This window comes from Dipodomys spectabilis, unplaced genomic scaffold, assembly GCF_019054845.1.
Source record: "Dipodomys spectabilis isolate Male_0828 unplaced genomic scaffold, ASM1905484v1 ptg000017l, whole genome shotgun sequence".
In the NCBI taxonomy this organism is placed as follows: domain Eukaryota; kingdom Metazoa; phylum Chordata; class Mammalia; order Rodentia; family Heteromyidae; genus Dipodomys; species Dipodomys spectabilis.
In genome coordinates this window covers 13,916,073-13,939,753 of record NW_024870694.1, presented here as the reverse complement: position 1 = coordinate 13,939,753, position 23,681 = coordinate 13,916,073, and the positions used below count along the sequence as shown (strand labels likewise).

At 36.8% G+C, this 23,681-nt stretch overlaps 1 protein-coding gene across 2 annotated transcripts in view; it reads right to left on the bottom strand.

Moving 5' to 3' along the window:
- The window catches only part of Fgf12 (fibroblast growth factor 12), a 345,963-nt gene that overhangs the window by 56,086 nt on the left and 266,196 nt on the right, over window positions 1–23,681 (bottom strand). The gene's annotated exons all lie outside the window — the stretch shown is intronic.

The following is a 23,681-nucleotide window of genomic DNA, read 5'->3' as shown; positions in this document are numbered from 1 at the left end:
AAAAAAACAAAAAAAAACATTTGAACACTTATCTTGGGGCTCATTCCTCTAACATCAACATATCTGACTTTTCCACTTGACGCAGACATATACTAGTTATTGCAATTAAGGGAAACCATGGGACCTAAGTTTCTTTGGGCCTGGCTTACTTCACTTAATATAATTTTTTCCAAGTCTTTCCATTTCCTAACAAATGGGGCAATGCCATTGTTTCTCATGCAGGCATAGAATTCCATTGTGTATATATACCACATTTTCTTGATCCAATCATCTACTGAGGGGCATCTGGGTTGGTTCCATATCTTAGCTATGGAAAATAATGTTGCAATAAACATAATCATGCTGGTAGCTTTAGTGTGGTCTTGTTTGTGATCATTTGGGTGAATGCCCAAAAGTGGGATTGCTAGGTCATAGGGGAGCTCTATGTGGAGTCTTTTGAGGAAACTCCATACTACTTTTCAAAGTGGTTGAACAAGCTTACACTCCCACCAACATTGCAGTAGGGTTCCCTTCTGTCCACATCCCCTCCAGCATCTGTTGTTATTAGAGTTCTTGATTATAGCCACTCTAAGTGGGGTGAGGTGGTATCTCAATGTTGTTTTGATTTGCATTTCTTTTATGGCTAGAGAGGTTGCGCATTTCTTCATGTGTCTATTGGCCATCCTTCTTTCTTCTTCAGAGAAGTTTCTCTGTAAGTCTTTAGTCCACTTATTTATTGGGCAGTTGTTTCTTTGAAGATTTGTTGTTGGGGGATTTAATTTTTTGAGTTCCAGGTATATTTTAGATATGAGACCCTTGTCTGTTGTATGGCTAGTGAAGATCTTCTCCCACCCATGCTTTCACTGTATTTGATGTTGGTATAATTTGGGGAGGGGAAGGGAAAAAACAAATAGTTTAAATAGGGATACAGGTAGACTCATTGCAACAATGAGATGTACAAGTCGTTATGTCGAAAAATGAACTTTACAACTTTGGTGGGGGGAGGGAGGGAGGATCAGGCGGGGGGGGGGGGGGGGAGGAGGGAGTATGGAAAGGGATGGGATGGGGAAACAAAGAAGAGGCAACAATGCTCCATAAGAAATGTACTCGTTATCTTGCCCATGTAATTGTAACTCCTCTGTACGGTATTCTCACAATAAAAAAAGAAATTCTAAATAAAAAAGGAAAAGATTTTATAGGTTTAAGAATGTAAGATTACAAAAACAGAGAAGACTCAAAGATGATTTTACATCCTTTCATTATGTTGTTTGTTGGATTAATTGGTTGATTTGGTTTTGTTTGGCAACCTGAAAGGGTAAGGTTGCCATTAGCTGGAAAGAAAAACACATTGAGTGAACATGTTTGGAACAAAAGATCAACTCTAGAAAAATCAATGAGAGTTGATTTAATGATACCACAAAATTTTCTAGAAAATAAAACCCTTAAAATTTTAAGGTCTATATGATCATTTCTAAATGTATTTTAAAAATCAACAACAAAATATTTTTCTATGAAAGAACATAACAAACCTATATAATTGTGTATTTGAGAAGAAGAAATAGGAAAATAAAAGTTTCAGTTCTGCAAAATGGAGTCTCTCCCGCACTGAATGCAAGAACACTGGAAAACGTACAGTGTCCTGTCAAAAGATCCTGTAGTGAAAGTCCAGCAACATGTATTTGCAAAGGAACTCCTGTTTGGTCAACTTATTTGTAACTGTATCCACTCTATGTTACAGTGTTGTCATGTATAAGGATTTACACAGCAGGGTCTACCTTTAAATACTAAGATCTCTAGAAGTGGAGGCTTTGTACATCTCTCATTTGCCTGCGAGCTGCTGTGTTGTCACGATTGACAGTTATTCTTTCAGACAAGGTGACATAGTCAAGATTAAGAAGAGCAGGCATATATATTAATCATGTAAACAGAAAACATCATTTCACAGATTGAAAAATTGAGGATTGGAGGAAGGAAAAAGATTTTTGCCATAGGATATTAAGGTCTGATTTAGTTCAACCAGTTTTTAAATCAGAAGTACTGCATTATGTAAAAAAAAAATGTATGAAGAGAAAAATTATTAGTTAGAAAAAATCTTGTTATTTTGAAAGATAGTTTTATTTTGTTTTGATTTATTTTTCTGCTGTCTAACTGCCCACCTCCCAAGAAAATGCAGGAAACTAGGCCAATAAATTACAGAACAATTTGCATAGCCAAAATTGAAGCTTTCTGCTTAACACCATTAAGTGCAAAGGTCATATTAAATACCAACTTTTTTATCTTGCCTGGACTCAAAGCAGTTTCTGGATCTGTCATTTAAATGTCATAAATAATGTGTCTCATTTAGTAGCAACCTGGAGATGGAGAATCTCTCTTTTTATATTTCCTTCTCAACATAAAAATACACAAAAGTGAGAAATTTGATTTTAATGAAGAAAACTTGGTGATTACTATGAATGCTTTTATAAGATAGTGGTTGAGCACTATGGGGGATCCGATCAGTAGCATGGAAGCCTTGTAATGTAAAGAGAGATCTTACAAAACCACATCTTGTCTGGAGGGAAGCTCCTCCCTCAGAGCCATCAATCTTTTTAGATTGGTAAGTGTGTAGTGTTAACAGCCTCTGTCTTATTCTTCCTACAGCCAGACGGTGCCAGGATAGGTTGTGCCAGTTTTTAACCAATGTCCAAAGTTCCATACCAGAGGGTTCCACATATACTTTGTTGCCCTGGTGAGCATGGAAATGCCATGTGCTATCCTGTCACTCTCCCTTCTTCCTTCAAAACACGACTATGCTCGTGGGACACAACCAGAGAAGCTGATGTCCAGTGACATCTGCCTATTGTCAGGTCTTGATGATCTGGGAGTTATGTCTCTTGCACTTTCATTGGAAGCTGCGTTTGTCATCAGTGGAAAGCTGTGGGTAAATGAATATAGGAACTGCCCTTTTTAAAAGGAAATCCTTTTTACCTGTTTGGAATCCCACATCCACTTAGAATACTCTAACATCAATTAAGCTCCCTTTGCCAACAAATGCTCCCCTTATTTCTTCTCTATAAACATATGTGTCTCATTTCATTTGCAAAGCCATATCCACGTAAGTGTATTATGCTACTTCAGTAACCATGAGATAGGTTTCATCAAGTCAAATGACTTACCCCTTATCACCTACTGGTAGGACTATTCTCGGGTCCTGTGTCATTCTTATTTTTTTTTTAACCACATTTTAACTCCTTGATTTAAGGAAGTTTTAGCATCTGTTAGTACAAGGTCATATATCCCAAGAAATTGACATCTAGAATATGGCATGAATCCCAAGAACTCTGTGTCTCTGTTGATAGACAAATACAGCTCAGCCTGCTCGGAAACCATGTGAGATGCAACTGAGCTGCTGGTTATTTAATGTGACTGCTGTCCCTCAAGCTTCATAGTCCATTGATTCTGATGACATTTCCTTCTTCATGGAAAAGCTGTGATTGTGACACTGAGTGAGGCCCATTATCCATAAGCTAAGCTCAAGTGTGGGAACTTCCTGGGGTACAGGGCAAGACAAATCCAAGTTAGGGAGAGGGAGTGGTATATTCCCTCCAATAATTACTTTTTTGCTTTTGCATCAGTATCATTTACTAATGCCGTTTATTCATGTCTGTCACATTACCAAACTGCCAATACTTCGTTAGGCAATTCTCAAATGCACAGGAGTCTGTTTCATCAGTGCAGAAAGGCACTATGGCCTTTGTCTAGCATCTATACTTCCATGCATTTACTAGTTGGTGCAATCACAACCTTTACTAGTTTACTCTCACTTATTCTTCCAAATAATCATAGGTATCTGCTGTTATATTCATTTTGCTAGTGAAGAAATTAAAGGATCAGAAAAGGCAAACTAAATTGGGTGGCTCCTTCCTATAATCCTAATTACTCAGGAGGCTGAGATCTGAGGATTGTGTTTCAAAGCCAGCCCAAGCAGAAAGGCCTGTGAGACTCTTATCTCTAATTAAATACAAGAAAAGTAGCCAGGAGTTAGAGCTCTGGATCAAGTAATAGAGAACTAACCTTGAGCAAAAAAAAACTCACAGTGTCCAGCCCTGTGGTCAAGTTCCAAGACCAGCACAAAACAAACAATCAAAAAACCAAAGAAAGAAAAGGCAAGACATTTTCCCAAGATTCATTTTATATAGTAAGGAAATTCAGTATTAAAATTAAAAATTGAGCTAAATCAGTGAATCATTGAGTATCATAATCCACAGTGATATTTCTTTTTCTTGGTGTGTTTGTCCTCTCCTGTTTACAAATGCTCTTTAGGGGGCAGGTAATGGGGCTGTCGGATATTTTTGCTAAATGTTGATCTGGCATGAAAGGAAGTGACAGCACAGGTCAAAAACATCAGACATTCCATCCTCCGTCTGTAATAACAGACAAAAATGAATTTTAGCTACAGACTGACTTCCAGTTCACTGATATCTTCCTGTTTCCAAACATTTTTGGTTTTATTACAAGTGAACAACTTACATAAGAGTAAAAAACAACAACACAAGAGAGGAAAGTTGGTGGTTTGTTTGTTAAAACTTGTGTAAAATACCAGTATGGCACACTAGTGGATCGTGCCTGTAATCCTAGCTATTCAGGCTAGGATAAGAGATTCCAGGCAGAAAACTCCTTGAAAAGATCACCAATTAAACCAGAAATATTGGTAGATCTTAAGTGCAAGCAAGTCCAGCGAAAACTTCTTTAAAATGTCCTATCACAACCACAACTGGATTATCCAACACACAGTTGGGACAGTGGTCAACACCTGTCTTTAATATGAACTTTAGGACAAAGCTGGGTAGCATGAGAAGCTGTGAATGACTGAAAAAGAATGATTTTAGGATCACACGTTCTGGTTGCCAATCTGAATTGACAGCTCACCTTCAATGTGAGCCCCTCATACACAGCCTTGTTGCTTCCTGGGGAATGGAGACCTCTCTTCTCAGGGGTGGCAGTACCTCTACAGAAATTCCTCATGTTCACAGCTTCCCAGAATTGGTTTAGACAGCTGCTTCCCCTTAAAGTCATGGTTTCTGCACTGAGCAATGTGTATTCAATCCGGAAGTACAGAGTCTCATCCTGCTCTTCCCAACTCCTTGCTTTCTTGGCACTATTTCTTTGGCTACTGAAGATAGAGCCGCCATTTGCATTCTGCACCTAATCCAATCACTCCAATCTCCATCTCAGAGTCTATTTTTCTGAAGAGAAGTACCTGACAGTCATCCTACAGCCTCTTACGGAAAGCATCCTCCACCCTTTCCTACTTCCGGAAGTTGTAAGCGCTTAGCATTGGAACTGATGGACCTGCACAGCCATAGTTTAGTAGAGGAATGCTTCTTCATTTAAGATTTTATTCACTACTCATTACCCATTGCATGGAGTTCTAAACTTCAGTGCCTGGCTCATAGTTACACTGGCCTTCAAAGAAGAAAAATGTGAAACAAAAGTACAAATTTTTTTTTAAACTCACAAAAAATGATAAACATAAGACTATTTACTGTTGATATCACCTTCACAACTCTTTAGTTGACTTTCTACCTTTGTATGTCTCCGATTATGAGCTGTAGAGTCATATCTACAGCTATCACTGAACAGCTTGAATCGTTTTTCCCTAGTTACTCCTAAATCCCTATCCTCTATTGAAGGAATTCTCATAGTCTTTACTTGGAGAAAATAAATCCCTTTCTTTAATATATTTTAACTATTTGACCACGAAGTTTGCCTCCTTGCTTTCCTTGAAAAATCTCATCTAATACTCCCAGAATTTTCAATCATTCACCATAGGACCTTGTTGTTTTTCAATTCTATATACTTTCTTAATTTTAGTAGCATATATTAATTACACAAAGAGGTTTAGATTTCATTGTGATAATTTTTGTAGGTGTATGACATACTTTGATTTTTCTTTAGTAGTACCAGGGTTTGAATTCATGGCCTCGGATTTGTTGGGTAGGTGCTCTACCTTGAGATATGCCCTGACTCCTTATCATAACTTATTTTTTTAAGATTATTTCTTCCCAATTTGGCTGCCTTCCTCTCTATCTCTACCACACTTTTTCTCAGAATTAAATGCTGAATATAGTGATGATCATTTAATTCTGTCAGCATTTGAATTTTGACTACGTACAAGGCATTTTGCTAGAACAAAACAATAAAGACTATACAAAACTCATTACACAATGAGTTTAGGAAAATTTACTTTCCTCCTTAAAACCAATTTAAGACCATTGTTACACAGACAGTGCAGTGTATTGTTATATTCTGTGACAGATAACTAATTTTTTTAAACCTAAAATCTGTAATTTATTTTTTCCCATTTACATTCCTCCAAGTGAATGTTTCTTTTCTTTCTAGGCACAAAGAACTATTCCCAAATTACCCTTCACCTGAATATCTTATAAATTGGACAGTGTGTCACATCAATCTATTTGTTATCTACCCACCCAGGCAATGGAAGTTATTCTTTGTCAGCTTTGAACCTCTCTGCTTTACTACTCATTGTCTTTAACAATAAAATGGAAATTGTTTTCCCAGTTCTTAGTCTCAAATGCAAAATCCCTCTTGCATAAAAAATAAACGAATTTACACATTGTTTGTAAAATGCAATCTGTATTACACAATTTTCATATATTAAAAACCTCACTTTTCCTTTAAAAAGTGTTCTTTATATTCTACAATAAGCCATACCTTTAAAATAATAACGATAATAACGATAGAGTAAAATATAAAGATAATAATCAATTCTTTCTAGGCAATGACAATCACTGCAGACAACAATCACCAGATACTTCTCTTTTCTTCTTGTCATGTTGTTTTAAAACTCAGGTTATTGAATTAAAAAAGAAACAGCCTTTTTGAGGTTAGAAAGCTGAGGTCCAGGGAAAATGTAGAATTTGTTCAACCTGCCACAGAAAATGTGGAGCAGACACAGTCTTCTATTCTAGTTTCTAACTCTGTTACTTCATTTCACAGTAATTTTTTCTTTGATTGCACTGGGTGGAAAATGTCTTAATAATTGAATATAAAGAGACTGTGAAGATGAATTCACTGAAGCAGATAATTTGATATTTCTATTTTTTTTACTTTATTATCTATGTGGCAGGGAACACTTGTTTACGGTGTGGTACTTGCTGTATAGTAAGCACACAGTGGGATATTAGTTAAGAACATTTACTTTGGGTCAGATGAACCAGGCATTGAAGTCCTCACTCTGCATCTACTAGCTTTCTGACAATGGGAAAGTCATTTACACATTCTAGGAAATAGTTTTCTCATCACTAAAAGTGAAACTGTCTTCAGTACTTCATAGGTAGTCTTGATTTGAGGGTACAATGAGTTGTTATGTGCTATCATGTACACTTGCTGCTGTTCTGCATCTGCTTTGCTCACTCATTCTAAATTCAAGAATGATACTTAATTTGATTCAATTACTATAGATGAATGCTCTCTATTAGTAAAAACATACTAACAAACATAGAAATTACACAAAACATGCAGAGCTGTGCAATATACGTGGGCATATTTTAATTACCAAATTTCTTTATAACCACATAAAAGTGATTTTGTGTGTAAGCGCAGGCATTTTAAAGACAATGCTCAATATTCTATTATGAAAAATATAAAAAAGAAAATTTGAACTTAAAAATTGCTTTGTTTAAAAAGTTCTTAGGTAATATAATTTTACTCTTAAAATGATCAAGTCCTTAATTATGCCCAACTGTTATTCATGACTCGATATATTAATGAAGTTTTTTTTAAATATCCTATTAGGAAATCAAATTGTGTTAATTGATTAAAATTGATTGATTAGAAAGTTAATTGATTTTATGAAAAAAGTAAAAATTACATTGATAAATGGAAAACACTAATGTGAATTCATCCAGGGAGCCAACACTGAAAGCATAAGGAGAATACATGAGAAAGCCAATTAATATAGAGGAAATCATTTTATAGGTGCTGTTACAGCAACATAGATACTTTCTCTTAAATTAAGCACAGGAAGGAGAGAGACAAGCTTTTCTAAAATAACCATCACAACCAAGCGCCAGTGGTTCACACCTGGAACCCTAGATACTTAGAAGGCTTGAGATCTGAAGATAATGGTTCAAAGCCAGCCTAGGCAGGAAAGTTTGTAAAACTCTTTTCTTCAATTAACTACTTAGAAAAAGCCGGAAGTGGAGGCTGTCCTTGAGCAAAATGAAGCTCAGTGACAGAGCCCAGGCCCTGAGTTCAATCCTCAGGATAGTCACAACATAAATAAATAACAAAATAAACATCTTATTTGAACAGGATCATACTTGTAGGGTTTCTTTTGTTATTGGATTTGCTCCATATTTATAAAGGTATTAGTATAAGTCCATTTTTGTTTTCAGCACAAATTTCCCTTTCAGGCCCTGGTCTCCTATTTCAGCTATCTACTGTGTACCTAAGCTACGTACACACTCATACAGCTGAACTGGCTAATACAGGGGCTGTATTTTGATAATGGATATAATAAAATTAGAAATATATATATATATATATATGCATCTAGATTTTCAACTCCTTAAAAATCAAAAACTCTAACCCATGAGTCAGTGGTTCATGCCTATAATCCTAGCTACTTAGGAGGCTAAGATCTGAGGATAATGGTTCAACACCAGACAGGGGAGGAAAGTCTGTGAGACTCTTGTCTCCAATTTGCCATCAAAAAACCCAGAAGTAGCATTATGACTCAACTGGTAGAGCTCTGATCTTGAGCAAAATAGCTCACAGACATCACCCAGGCCAAGTTCCAAGTTCAAGCCCAAGACCAGCACAATTAAAAAGGAAGGAAAGATAAAAGGAAGGAGGGAAGGAAGATAGTAAGGAAGGAAGGAAGGAAGCAAGGAAGCAAGGAAGCAAGGAAGGAAGGAAAAGAAAAATTCTGACTACAGGTTTTCATTCTGATTACTCTGGATACTCTCTGATAAAGCTATTCCCATAAATGTTTTAATTGAGATGATTTTAATCCAAGTATTGTTATGCTTATAAGATCCCTTGTAAGCTTGTAAGTTTCGTTCATGTGACTTGTAGGTGTCCTAAAGGTAGATTCACAAGGTTGTTAAGATGCAACACTACTAACATCACCTTGGAATAGGTTAGGAATGCAGAGCATTAGTCATATAATCAGAAATTCTAGGAAAGGTGTTTGGGAAACTTCAAAAATATTATCACTGACTCATATTATATATACTTACAAGATATGCTGTGATGCTTTGATACTTGTTTACAATGTGCCATAATTAAACCACAGCTATTAACATAGCTGTCACTTTGCCTACCATAAGTTTTTACAGTGAGACACCTGAAACTTATTTATTTTGAAATATATGATGCAATATTATCAATGACTATTATACGATGAACCTGGAAGACGTAAGTTAAATGAAAAATAAGATACAAAAAAACAAATCTTTATAATCTCTCTTATATAGAGACTCTAATGAAGTTGAACTCATGGATATACCAGGTAGAAAGATGGTTACCTGAGTTTTGGGGAAGAAGCATAGGCAGAAAGAAAATGATGGGCTGTTGATCAACGAGTTCAAAGTTTCAGACATACAGGAGGTGCAGATTTTGAGAAATCTGTGCTTTAACAAGTTTTCCAAGTGACTCTAACACACACCCAAGTTTGCCAACCCTGTATTATCATAGCACAGAACCCAAGGTCTAATAGTCAGTGTGTCCATGCTCTCACTCAAACAAATGAGCTACAACAGTTATTTGCATAGGATCATCTAAAATGATATTTCTGGAAATTAACTCCAAGAAATGGAAAGGAGAGGTTTTTTTGTTATTTTGTTTTTTATCCTCCTTTTTATATATCCTCACTGTTTTATACGTTCTGCACTTTTTGTCTTGTAGGTAAGTTTACACATTTTGGGGAGGGTAAGGAAAGAGCACAGAAATGGTGGGACATAGGGTGAAACAAATGCAGCAGAGGTATTCACTAGACACTATGTTGAAAATGAACTAGACAACTTGTGGGGGTGTTGGGAGGGAAAACAGAGAGAAAGCAAGGGAAAGGTGACACTGTTCAAAAAGAAATGCACTCATTACCTGGCTTATGTAAATGTAACACCTCTGCTACATCACTTTTATGACCTAATACCCCAGTGTATATTTGAAAACCCTTAATTCAACTCGTTCTTAATTTCTAAAATTCAATCTTTCTCTTGAATTTCCTTTTTCTGATGATAATAGAAAAAAAGACACCAATGAAGTTTCAGGCATTATTTCCTTTCAAGTTCACATGCACCATTCTCAATATTATAATCATTTCTGGGTTTCTTTGGTTGGTTGGTTGGTTGGTTTTGCTTGGTTGTCCTTTGTGCTCATCCTGGGGCTTGAACTCAGGGCCTAGGTGCTGTCTCTGAGCTTTTTGGCTCAAGGCTAGTGCTCTACTACTTGAGCCAAAGCTCTACTTATAGCTTTTTGGTGATTAATTAGAGCTAAGAGTTTCGCAGACATTTTTGTGATCTTCAGATATCAGCCTCCTGAGTAACTAGGCTTACAGGTGTGAGCCACCCGTGCCCAGCTAATTTTTTATATATATAAATTTTTGCCAGTACTGGAATTGAACCATGGCTTTGCCTTTTCTCAGCTTGCTTGCTAGCCTGACATTCTAGCATTTGGATCATACCCAAGGTGTGGCTTCTTGATGGTTAATTTGGAACCATGATATACATCATTCACATGGATTCTTGAAGGGAAATTTGTGGGCATCCACTCCTCTCCATCTTCAAGTTGCTTCCTCTATCACTGTCTCTGTCAGGTGAAATGAAACACAAAAATGGCATCTGAATATGTGTTCCTTCTATGAGAAATTGGTTGACAGGGATTAATACTTTTAAAAGGACAAGAATGGGTCAGAACCAGACAAACATGGCAGTTTCTACTTCATGTACTCCTGAATGTTTATCCAGAACTCAAAATTCTCTGACTCTCTTTGTGATCATTCTTCTTTGGGGAAGCTATCATTCATATGTGACTTGAGGTTCATTTTTTTTTATCTTCTTCCAAATATTCTCATATTCCAGGGCATTTCTGTCTGAAACCCATCTATCCTTCATACTCATTTATCATCTTTATATGCAAGCAATCATACCAATAAATCTAAAGGAAAATGCAAACTAGGCTAAAGGAATGTGCCTACACAGTAGTGATGAGAGTTTAACAAGGTTTGCTTTTCAAGCCACAGGCCTTGTTCACCTGAGATATACTACTCTATCTGTGGATATCAATGGCAGCAGAAAGAGATATTTGGAATCTACACTAAGGCATCTCTTTAAAGTACTAGTGATGTTGGAGGGCTGGAAAGAAATCATCAGCATAGAAAACAACTGCCCGAACCTTTAGAAACATCATGACTAGTCCTATAAAGTACTGGATGTAGGACGATGTGACTTAGGAATCAAAGATGGGGCAAACTGGGAGGGTAATATATAAAGAAAGAATAGTCAAAGGTTAATCAAAGTCTTAATGTTCTAAAAATAAGATGCAAACATTTATAGATCCAGGAAAAGATCCTAAAAGTTTCTAAGATGCTGTCATTGCCTCCGGTGATGATTTGTGGTGTAAAAAACGAGATATAGCAAGTATGATTTCAATGCCATAGACAGTAAACAGTGTGAGGATTTGGAGAAAAAAGATCAAAAGAAAAGAGGAACAAGAATCCTTTAGTAAAAGAGAGAAGAAAACATATGATAGGCATTTGCCATATTATTCACAGTCAGTTTTAACCAGAAAAGTAAAGGCAAGAATGGGAAACTATTGGGGCAAAGAGAGAAAGTGATATGAAAGCAATGAGGTGTCCTCAGATACCAGCCACAAATCTAGAAAGAATACAAGTAAAAGGAAAAAAGGAAGTAGATGAAACTGAAAAACTTGATAAAGGTGTGAACGTGAGATACCGAGAAAATCAATGAAAGTTGAGCTTCCTCTTCTGTTACATTTAGAGTCCCAGAAAGCTACTTGCACAAAGGTCCTTTCCAATGGAGAGATGTCAATAAGGTTATTTCTCTGAAAACATCTCATTATCATGTCTAGTTGAAAATCACTTTCCATGTCAGACACAGTTACCTTTATTCTAACAAGTCAGGTGGAATCCTTAGCCAAGATTATTAGAGGCCAGAGTTATTTATTTTTTCAATGTGCAAGAGTCAGTATCTAAAAAGTCACAGGCAAGGATATAATCATGAGTGTTTGTTCTTGCACAAAGAGTTTACACCTTGCTTTCGTGTGGTGTTTCCTGGGAGTGTAAATTGTCAAGTACCAGTTGAATTGTGAAAATACATCTTTCCTCTACCATCAGTCATGATAGCATTCCCAGGGGAAGAGGCAGTGCCAAAACATGATACTTTTACTGTGTAATAAATTCCAACCTATTCATGTGAATACCTCAGCAGGTATTATTAAGTCATCCCAGTGCAACTGTTGACTGTTCATTCTAGCTCTTTGAAAACACACTTTGATGACTTTTTCTGCAAATAGAGCCAGCAAATTAGAAGTCAGGCAAATAATTGAATTAAAATTCAATTTCTTCATTATGAGGTGATTGAGGTTTTCCCCCACATTTCATCTCCTCCCTCAGCAGTTGAATAGATTATCTTTACTGCCTCTCTCTATATTCTCCCCTGTGCCTCTTTCCATTCCGTAGACTAATAGAATGAATCTTAGAAATATTTCCAGATTAAATAAGTAACAGTAAAGGAATCTTGGGCTCACCCAAGATAAAACAAGCTTCTTTTAGCTATATACCTTCAACATGTTTTACTGATCAAAGGCACTCAGATGCTGAATATTACAGGTTACCTAGGAAACTTACAGTGACTACACTTAAAAACAACAGCAAGCTCTCTAACTGAAGTAGAATGCCATTTAAAAAAATCTATTTTGGGAATGGTAAAAGAAATACTTAACATGTAAAGCTCTTCATATAGCTACTGTTTTATCTGTTTCTCCTCTCACATTATTCTTTGCTTTCCTTTTATTTCTGCCACTGAGCTGCTCTGAACAGAACTGAGTACTCGAGAATGGATCAAGAAGAATGTTTTTATTATCAGCCACTGTCCAGTTCACAAGCTCTATCCCCATGGCTCCTCAAATGATGTAAAAATATTTTTGGTATCATTTTAGCATTCATTGATGGAAGATGACTACACATCCAATTTCTCTGGTATAATCTCAGTGAATTCTTAGAGTCCTGGAAAAATTATTAATGGTGCCTCATTTTACTGGAAAATTATCTAGGATTGGATGACCAATGATGTGATTGTTTAAATTAATTGTTCGTTGAGTATAAAATGCATTGATGAATACTGCCCTAGGATAATGGTGCTACTGAGGAGCTAAAATGCAAAATTGTAAACAGTAGTCATATTACTTCTTTGCAGTATTTACCACTAAAGTAATATTATGGTGTTGTTATATCACTATTACCAAAATGATTAAAAATGATGATTTTTTTTTCCAAATTGTGCTGTCCAATGTAATAAATTTCAGCAACAGGGCATTTTCTCATAAAAGAAAGTAATATAAAGTATATTGAGAGCAAGTTGTTATAATTCTGCAAGTCCACAGTCACTCCAAAGCAACAGAATCAAGGTCACCTTGGCTACCACCCAATCTTAAAACTACCACTGAGAAAATGCCTTGGGGCTGGAATTTTGCAAGATACCCTGAGAGCTGGTGTCGTGTTTTCTAAAATCCAATTATAAAGTCCATTATTACTACCAGGCAAATTGATAGAGCTTTTCTCTGCTTGCCAGGTGCCAAGCATTTAAAGTTCAGGGATAGAAACCTGAGAACCGCCTCCAAATGATGATGTTGTTGATGAGGATGACAATAATGCAGAGATTCAATCCTTTTAAAACAGTGTTTCTACTCTCCCTAGTTAAAGACAAATGTAAAGCATTTCTTATACAGGACTGGAAGTAATTTCCCTGTCCTTTGTTCTCACCAAGGTTAGTGCTGTTTTTTTTTTTAATTTTGTGTGTGTGCAAATAAAAATTACTTCAATATGGATTAGTAATATTGAAAGATATTTTGAGGTCCAAAATCTAAATTCTGCCACTCTCCATCTTGAAGGCTTTACACTGCAAAGCTTGATTTTTCTCACTCTTGTAATGAGAATGATCATAATCATTCTAAAACTTGCTAACTGAAATGAAAGGGTGAAATATCTGGTGTAGTTACGCAAACCTGCAAGCAAAGGTGTGTCTCAACTACACATACCCTCAGAACAGAAGAACTAACTTGGCCAGTGAGTCACTGCCATGAACCTTTCCTATGTTTGTGATAAAAGCAGTAGTTTAAAAATCACCTCATAGATCATCTGAAGCTCTTGTGAAAACAAACTCCTGAGCCTACAATCAGGATGCTGATTTCAACTTTGTAAGGAGAGACCCAAGGACTTTGCATTGATTACCATCATCCACCTTATACTCTCCATTTCCACTTTACAGGCTCACATAAATAAATACAAGAGACAATGAAGGCTTGTCACAACCTCAGGGCTGAAATTTCACATTAAAAGATCATTGTCGCCAGGCGCCAGTGGCTCATGCCTGTTAGCTACTTAGGAGGCTGAGATTTGAGGATCATGGTTCAAATACAGCTCAAGCAGGACAGTCCATGAGACTCTTTCATCTCCAATAAAATTACTCAGGAAAAGCCAGAAGCAGTGCTGTGGCTCAAGTGGCAGAGTACTATCCTTGAGCTCAGGGACAGAGCCCAGGCTCTGAATTCAAGCCTCAGGACTGAACCCCTGCCAAAAAAAAGACATCATAGTTAACCATTTGACCTTTACCTCTGCATAGCCTGCCTATAAGTCTGTATGTCTCAACTGAATTAACTTATAACCGATGTTGCCTCGGTAGCAAAGCCTCTATCACAAAAACTCAATGTACTCATTCTCAGCCTTACTAACCACAATGATCCCATGTGCTCCCAATCTTGTAGCTTTCTTCTTCAGTCCATCCTCACTCACCACCACCATTACTTGTTCGGTTGGGATTATCATTTCACTTGATCAGATGCTCTTGGCTTCTCTGTCTCTATTCTCTTCCTCCTGCCACCAAATACATACTCCCAAAGCACCATTGTGATCTGATATCACCACATAAATTTTCTCCAGGGAAATGAAAACACTGGAGCCCTCCTGGACTGCTGACAAAAGCATTAAATGGTACAGGCACCTCGGAAAAATTATTGGGCAATGTATAAAGTTACAGAGAAAGTTGTTAGATGACTACTAATTCTCGGTGTCTGTTAAAACAGATGCTCACACCAAGACTCATACAAACATGTTCATAGCAGCCTATTGGTAATCACTACAATGTGTAAACAACTAAGATATGCATCAACTAGTTAATGGATAAATGAAATGTGGTATATCCACACAATTGGTCTCGTGAGTTATTGCCATAATGTGTTATATTCTACCTGTGCTTTCAATGCAGAATACAATAGCAAACCATTTTTTTTCAAAAATACATTTTTTTTCAAATATTACAACTTATCTTTGTAGTTCTAGCTACACAGGAGATAGAGACAGAAAGATTTTGATCCAAATCCTGTGTAGGCAAAATTTTAAGCCTTATCTCAAGGGAAAAAAAATAGTGAAAAAAAATCCATAAAGATAGGGAGAAAGAAAGGGAAATCAAATATGGTGGCACAGGCAGCCAAACTAGGTGGATCATGACCAAAAGTTGCCTTGGGTTTTTGCCCAAGGCAAAAACAAGATCTACCTAAAAAAAAAAATAACTAAGGCAAGAAATTGTTAGAGCCATGGCCCAAGCAGTAGAGCACTTGCCTGGCAAATACAAGGCCCTGAGTAGAAACTCCAGTTCAGCAGGGACCCAGTGGTTCATGCCTATAATCTTACCTACTTAGAAGACTGAGATCTGAGGATCGTGGTTCAAAGCCAGCTAGGGAAAGAAAGTCCATGAGACTCTTATCTCAAATTAGCTACCGTAAAACTAGAAGTGGAGCTGTGGCTCAAAGTAGTAGAGTGTTAGCCTTGAGCTAAACAGCTCAGGGACAGTGCCCAGACCATGAGTTCAAGCCCCTCAACCAACAAAAAAGAAAAAGTTCATTATATCTTAAATTTTATGAATAGCAATCTCAACTTGTATCCCAAATATTCTGTGGTCCTCAGAGTTAGAAAGCAGGATTATATCTTTTGCAGAAACAACATAAAATACTGCTAGGGCACCATAAATACATAAATGTACATTGCAAACACAAACATAAAAGCTATTCTGATCTGAGTTCTGGTGATCAGTCTCCTCCCATTCTTAAGTTTAAAATTTTAAATCAAGGCAATGGTATTAAGGGCTGGCTCCTTTGGGAGTGAGTCATGAGTCACTCATAAGGGTGAAGCCTTACAGAAGAGGTAGGAAAGCTATGTTCTTCAAGATGATGACCACAATTAATCACACCATAGCCTAGAGAAAACTAAGAGATGGATGTCAAGTACTCTCTCCACAAAATGACATTTAGATGAGGTAATACACTCACATAATTAACTCTATTTAATCAGTCTATCTATATACTTCAAGACATTATTCTATACAAAATACATGCCATTTTATCTGACCATTAAAAACAATGATAATGAAAAATAGGCTAGAGCCAGGAGCTGGTGGTTCATGCCTGTAATCCTAGCTACTCAAGAAACTGAGATCTGTGGATCACAGTTCAAAGCCAGTGGGCAGGAAAGCCCATGAGACTCTTATTTCCAATTAATCACAGAAAAAGCTGTAAGTGGTGCTGTGGTTCAAGTGGTAGAGTGCTAGTCTTGAGCAAATGAAGCTCAGGGACAATGACCAGACTCAAAGTTCAAGCCCAAGGACCAGCAAAAACAACAAAGAAAGAAAGAAAAAAGGGGTTCAAAGCAACTTGTTTGTTTTCTACCATAGGAAGAAACAGTGCAACCAGTGGATCTTAACCTCTAACCAGGCACTAGGCACCCGAGGTGTCCAGCTTCCAAAACGTTAAGAAATGAATTTTAGTTGTAAATAAGTCATTCGTTTTGTAATCTTCAGATACAGCAGCCCAAATGGACTCATACACACACATACAATCAGGAATGAATAAGATCTTAAACAATCTTAAAAATATTATGTTTATTTCTGCTTCATCTCCATATCCATTTTAGAATCAATGTTGGAAGTATCATTCTACTTATGCACAGACATTTAGAGCTTAATCTCATATACTGTGCCTCTCTGCCATAGTTGATAAGATTTCCACTCCTTTGTGTTTTATCCCAGTTCATCTTTTTGTGTCTAGAAGTAGCATATTAAACAGTCAATATCGCTATGTGTGTTGATTGCTTCCTCATACTCCCTTTATCTGAGTATTGGAATACATTTAAGTAGGCTACGGGCAGGGAGAGGAGGTTTCCTTCTACCTGGTAAAGCTAAAATTCCATTTTGTTTCTGATAAAAAAAAAAAAAACCTATTAGACCAGTCAGTATTAAGGAGGTAACTGACAAGCATACAAAATGGAAGAATTGACTGCAAGTCAAAGCCTAGTGTCAGAAGGAAGATTCATTCCCAAGTTAATCACATTGACAAATGCAGGTCAATTACTTCTTATTGAAGCCCATGATACATAGTCATTACTTTCAATCAGGGCTGAAAGAGGGATCAACTTCAGCAAAAGTTAGAAGTGAAGTGTATTCAGAGAGAATTGTAAATAGCTTAACCAAGTGGAAAACTATTTTATTAATGAAAAAAGTATTCAATTTCCTCTTTGTAATTTCTACAAGAGAACCTACTATTTAAAAATGTGTTTTTGAAATTGACACCTACTGAACAAAAGAATGATTCTGTCAATTTAGAAAATTAAAAATTAAATATGGTCATATAATTGACTATATATATTGAGATATGTTTATATAAAGTAAATATATTTATACCAAATGATAACTTGATAGAACAAATATCAAATATTTATAAGAAAAAATAAAATGTGTATTTATAAGCGATAAAAATGATTAAGATGTGGAAGAAGAGGAGGTAGAATATGCAGGATTTTAGATAAGTAGAAAAAGATTAGATGGATAGAATGCAAATGATACTTGCTAAAAGAATCAGTTATAAATATTTAAAAATATGAGAAAATGATTGTATTAATAAATTTCATTAAATCATTATCTAATGTGCACCCGCAAGTATATACAATGTTTATTTTCCAATTGAAATAAGCCTACCGGATAATGTCTAGATTAGGACTTGTACACAGTTGAGAGAGCAGGCATGTCCCACCATACCTAGCTTTTTGGTTGAGGTAGGGTCTTTGCTAACTTTTTGTCCTGCAACTCCATGACCCAGTACAGAAGTAAAAATCCACTCTTTGCATCCTGCCATCTTGTTCTGCTGAGAAGGCTGCACTTAGTCATGCCAACTGCATTACAGTCATTAAAGATGCACAGGAATCAAAATCCATTGAAGGAAGCCAAGTCTCCTCTCAATATTGCCACACTCCATATAGTCAGCAAGGTTCCAAGTCAACCTGTCAGAGCTCATCACCTTAGCACAGGAATCTAGACAAAAAGCTCAGAAATAATGACAGCCCTCCCACCCCAGTCACCATGTCTCCCCTCCGGGAACAAAATGATACTTTTTTGTAATATTAAAGGGAAAAAAATCCCAGAACCGTCATCATTATTTTAGGAAGAAACCAAAGGAAGAACTGAATGTTATATTGGAAAGGAGTCTACAATCCATGTTTGCTGAAGACACCGGAATCCTCAAAATGAATGTAAAAGATGGGCTTCCTTCCAGCTTGGTTACTGGATATAAGTAATGACTTTGTACAACTGTCTATTGCTGTGTCTGACAGACACGAGAGCTGAGAAACTAGGTGTGATAAGGACTTATAAGCTCTCAGTCAGAGCCAAATTATGTTTCCTAAGTTAACTTATTCAGTCTTTGCAAAAATTCTGCGAGTTACCCAGATGGCCTAACCCTCATTTTAGAGTCAATCAAATCATTTCAGTTTATGTCCAGTGTGTTGTACTGTGAGATTCCTACCCCAGAACTGCCTACTACTTGTTTTTTGTTTTGTTTTGTTTTTATTGTGAAAATACTGTACAGAGGGAAGCAAGATAATGAGTACATTTCTTATCAAGCAATGTTGCCTCCTCCTTTGTTTTCCCTTCCCATCCCTTCCCATCTCCCCCACCTCTCCCAGGGCGCCCCCTACCGCTCCCCCGCCAAAGTTGTAAAGTTCCTTTTTTGACATAACGTCTTGTACATCTTATTGTTGCAATGGGTCCACCTGTATCTCTGTTTGTGAGTGAGCACAGCCTGTACAAACTATCCGTGTCTCACACATGGCTGATGCACACAGTTTATGGATCAAATGAATAAAAACTCAGCCTTTCAGGGCCAACTAGTAAGTGGAACATTTGGGATTCAAACCCCAAGATGTTTTATGTTCCATTTTAAAATGCAATGTTGGTATAAATTTTTTATATAATGCCACAATATTATGAATGGTATGAAACAAAAATTATCTTCTGCCAATTATGGTAGAAATTCCTTCAACTTTGCTGTTTAATTGATTGTCCTTATTCATATGGAAGCATACATACATATTCATATATATCTACAGGTATCCACAGATATGTGTATATATACATACATATATATATATATATACATATATATATATATATATATGGTGTTGGTGTTTGCTTGTTATTGATTTACATTGGTTGCCTTGCAGCACTAGGGTTTGAACTCAGGGCCCTGTTAGGCAGACACTCTATCACTTGAGACATGCTCCTAGCACTCTATACACTGGATATTTTTCATTAAAGGTCTCATATTTTTGCCCTGGCTGTCCTGGACCTCAATTTTCCTAATGGGACTTTGGCCCAGTTGAACTCACATGCATGCCCTGCTATATTTAGCTGGTTAGTGAGATGAGGGTCTTTGCAATCATTTTGCTCAGATTGTTCTGAAATCTCCGTCATCTTGGGATTATAGGCATGAGCCACTGAACCTGGCCTACATGCCAATCATTTTTTTTAAATCACATTCATGCCTGCTTATTAGATAAGCCTCAATATCCTAATCATCATAGTTTTTTATTTCTTACAACTTAAAACCATGTTTAGTGTAATGTGAAAAGATCAGAGGTTAACTAGCACTTTCTTCTGTGTAACACAATATAACCCTTTTAAACATTATTTACAGATTATGGAGACTAAGAAAAAGAAACTGATATCTTTGCTTGTGATGTGGTAATGGGGTATGACTTCAGGGTTCCATATTTAATAGCCAGGCATGAAAATCATCTTTAAAGATCATAACATTAACTAAATATAAATTCCTATGAATTGGCTTTTATAAATGGTCATTGGAACATAAGATAATTAATCATACCAACTGTAGTATAATCAGCTTTAAAATATTACATAAGTGCAAGAGATCTATTCACAAAGTCAGAAGAACAGATTTCTTGCTTCATACTTCATGATTACAAATACATGTACCTGAAAAGCTTTAGTTTTATCATCAGTAAAGTAGTAAATCTTCTTTTATAAGTTTCACAGACTTGTAAAAATTAGACAATACATTGCACAAGAAAGAATGTTTTGAACTATATGTGTGCCTGTCTTGAGGCTGGAACTTAGAGCCTGAGAGCTATCCCTGAGCTTTTCCTTTGCTCAAGGCTAACACTCTACCACTTGAGCCACAACTCTACTTCCAGTTTGTGTGTGTGTGTGTGTGGTTAATTTGAGATACTATAAGACTCTTGCAGATTTTTCTGCCCATGTCGGCTTTTAACCATGATTATCAGATCTCAGCCTCTTGAGTAGCTAGGATCACAAGCTAAGTCCAGCTGTTGTAAACTTTTCACTGCTGTGTACATGTGGATTCTCTTACCAGTACCTTGTTACATAAATGGATCTTGGAGCAGTCACACCATAATTAGGGTCTGCAATGACTAGAACATTCTACCCCTATCTAGACCTACTGAGTCAGAATACATACTTTATATTCCTAAGAAGTGTATCACATTTACCTTGAAAAACAGTAATCTAAAATGAAACAACAGCTCAATTTGAGGATCATGTGGATATCAACATTATATGATATAAAATTTCACTGATGGGGCTGGGAAGGTGGCTCAGTGGTAGAGCGCTTGCCTTGCATGCATGAGGCCCTGGGTTCGATTCCTCAGCACCACATAAGCAGAAAGAAAAAAGCTGGAAGTGGTGCTGTGGCTCAAGTGGTAGAACGCAATCCTTGAGCTGAAGAGCTGAGGGACAGTGCCCAGGCCCAGAGTTCAGGCCCCACGACTGGAGCCCCCCCAAAAAATTTTTTTCACTGAATCCATGGTCATTTCTTTCTAGCAACACATTCAATGTTACTGTTCTCTTCTGGAAAACTCTTTTGTCCTGTGCAAAATAGTGGTTTACCTTGTTTACATCACTGTAACATGTCTGCCATTATATGACTCTGGAGAGGAAAGACTGCCTTCAGATAATCAGGTCCATGTACAAAAATAAATATATAAAACTGACACTGAGAAATGGAAATAATAATGTTGTAATTCAGGAGAAAAAGCCTTTTTATATTGAGATAAAAATAAGCAGTTGTCACTGACAATAATTTCAATTCACCTACATAAAGACTGTAGGAAAAGAATGAATAGAAGGCAATTATTTCATTTTCCTGAGTGCCTATAGGTAATTTATTGTGGGTGGCACTGGACTTTGAACTCAGAGACTTTTTTAGTCACTAGGCAGGTACTCTAACATCTGAGTCATGCCACCAGCCCTCTTTGCTTAGTTTTATTTCAAAGTGGATATTATATCTATGCCAAGTCCAGCCTGGATTATACCCAAATACTGAGATAGGACTTCATAAACTTCTTACCCAGTTTAGGTTTGTTTTGTTTTGTTTTCCTTCTTCCTTCCTTCCTTCTTTCCTTCCTTCCTTCCTTCCTTTCTTTTTTTGTCAGTTGTGAGGTTTGAACTGAGGGCCTGGACACTGTCCCTGTGCCTCTTTGTGCTGAAGGCTAGTGCTCTACCATTTGAGCCACAGTGCCACATTCAGTGTTGTGAGTGGTTAACTGGAATTAAGAGTCTCACAGAAGCTTTTCTGCCTGGGCTGGTTTTGAACTATGATCCTTAGATCTCAGCCTCCTGAGTAGCTAGGATTACAGATGTGAGCCACTGGTACCCAGCCCCAGTATAGTTTTGAACCACATCATCCTTCTTAACTCAAGTAGCAGAGGACTATAGGCCAATAAACACCATACTCTGGCTCTGCAGTTAATTTTGATGAAAAGCTATTTAAGACAGATGTAGAATTCCAATTAGGAAAAAACAATTCTTTGTTCTGGATCTGTTTGTATTGTCATAAGGGTAAGGGCCTCCATGTATAACTTTAATAAGACAAAAGAAAACCTTGAAATTGCAGAAGGAGAACTCCCATGCTGTGAAACAGACTTGAAAATATATATAGAAGTCATGATTTTAGAATATTCATAACAGAGGAATGAATGCTTTAATAAAACTAAGCACTTAAAGCTAAGAATGACCTACTTTAGAAAATCATTTACCTTCCTAATCTTTAACCACCTGAATAAAATAGTTTAGATTTATATTCTCTAGACATGGCTAAATTTGATTAAACGTAAAAAACTAAAAGTTCACTTGGAATAATATCCTTGATTAATTTTATCTAAAAAGCAAAAGCCTATGCTACTCTCCCTGGCCTTTACAATTATTCTTGATAGACTTTTTAGTTCTTTATTTTACATGATTGTTAATAGATTATTGTTGTGGCTTTCAGTCATGCTGAAAAAAACCTTAAAATGGGAGGTAAATCTGAAAATGGCTACTTAGACAGGCCCTTTTTTACTAAACCAAGGTTTAAAATTCAGAAACTATAGGGCTGGGAAGGTGGCTCAGTGGTAGAGCGCTTGCCTTGCATGCCTGAGGCCCTGGGTTCCATACCTCAGCACCACATAAACAAAAAGAAAAAAGCCGGAAGTGGCGCTGTGGCTCAAGTGGTAGAGTGCTAGCCTTGAGCTGAAGAGCTGAAGGACAGCACCCGGGCCCAGAGTACAGACCCCACGACCGGACCCCAAAAAAAAAAAAAAAATCAGAAACTACAGAGCATCAATAATGAGGCAAGCACTTCTATGGAGTAAAAAACAAACACTATGGATTTTTACTTTTGTGCATTTTAATTACAGCCGTTATGATGAGAGGAGTTACATGTGAAAATAGAAAACAACTCTATGGGAAGAGAAGATTCAGCAGTTCTATAGCAGGAATCAGTGACAAGCAGGAAAGAGAAGACAAATTCAGTATTATGGACTACCCCTGACATAAAACTAATTTTTCTCATGGACCTTTAAGCTCCTTGCTGGATGCCTAAGATAATTAATTCTCAACAGCTATTCATTTGAATTAATTTTAAAACAATGATCCACAATCTCTCCAGAATTCAGTAGTAAATCGAATATTTATTGTGACTTCCTATTTACAAGGTCATAGCTGGATGATGTGTTTGCTACACAGTAAAGCCCCCTGGGGATGGAGATGAATTTATCTATTAAGCTATTAGATTGTTTTTGCCTTATTTTTCCCCTAGTCATTTATATCACCTGAAATGCA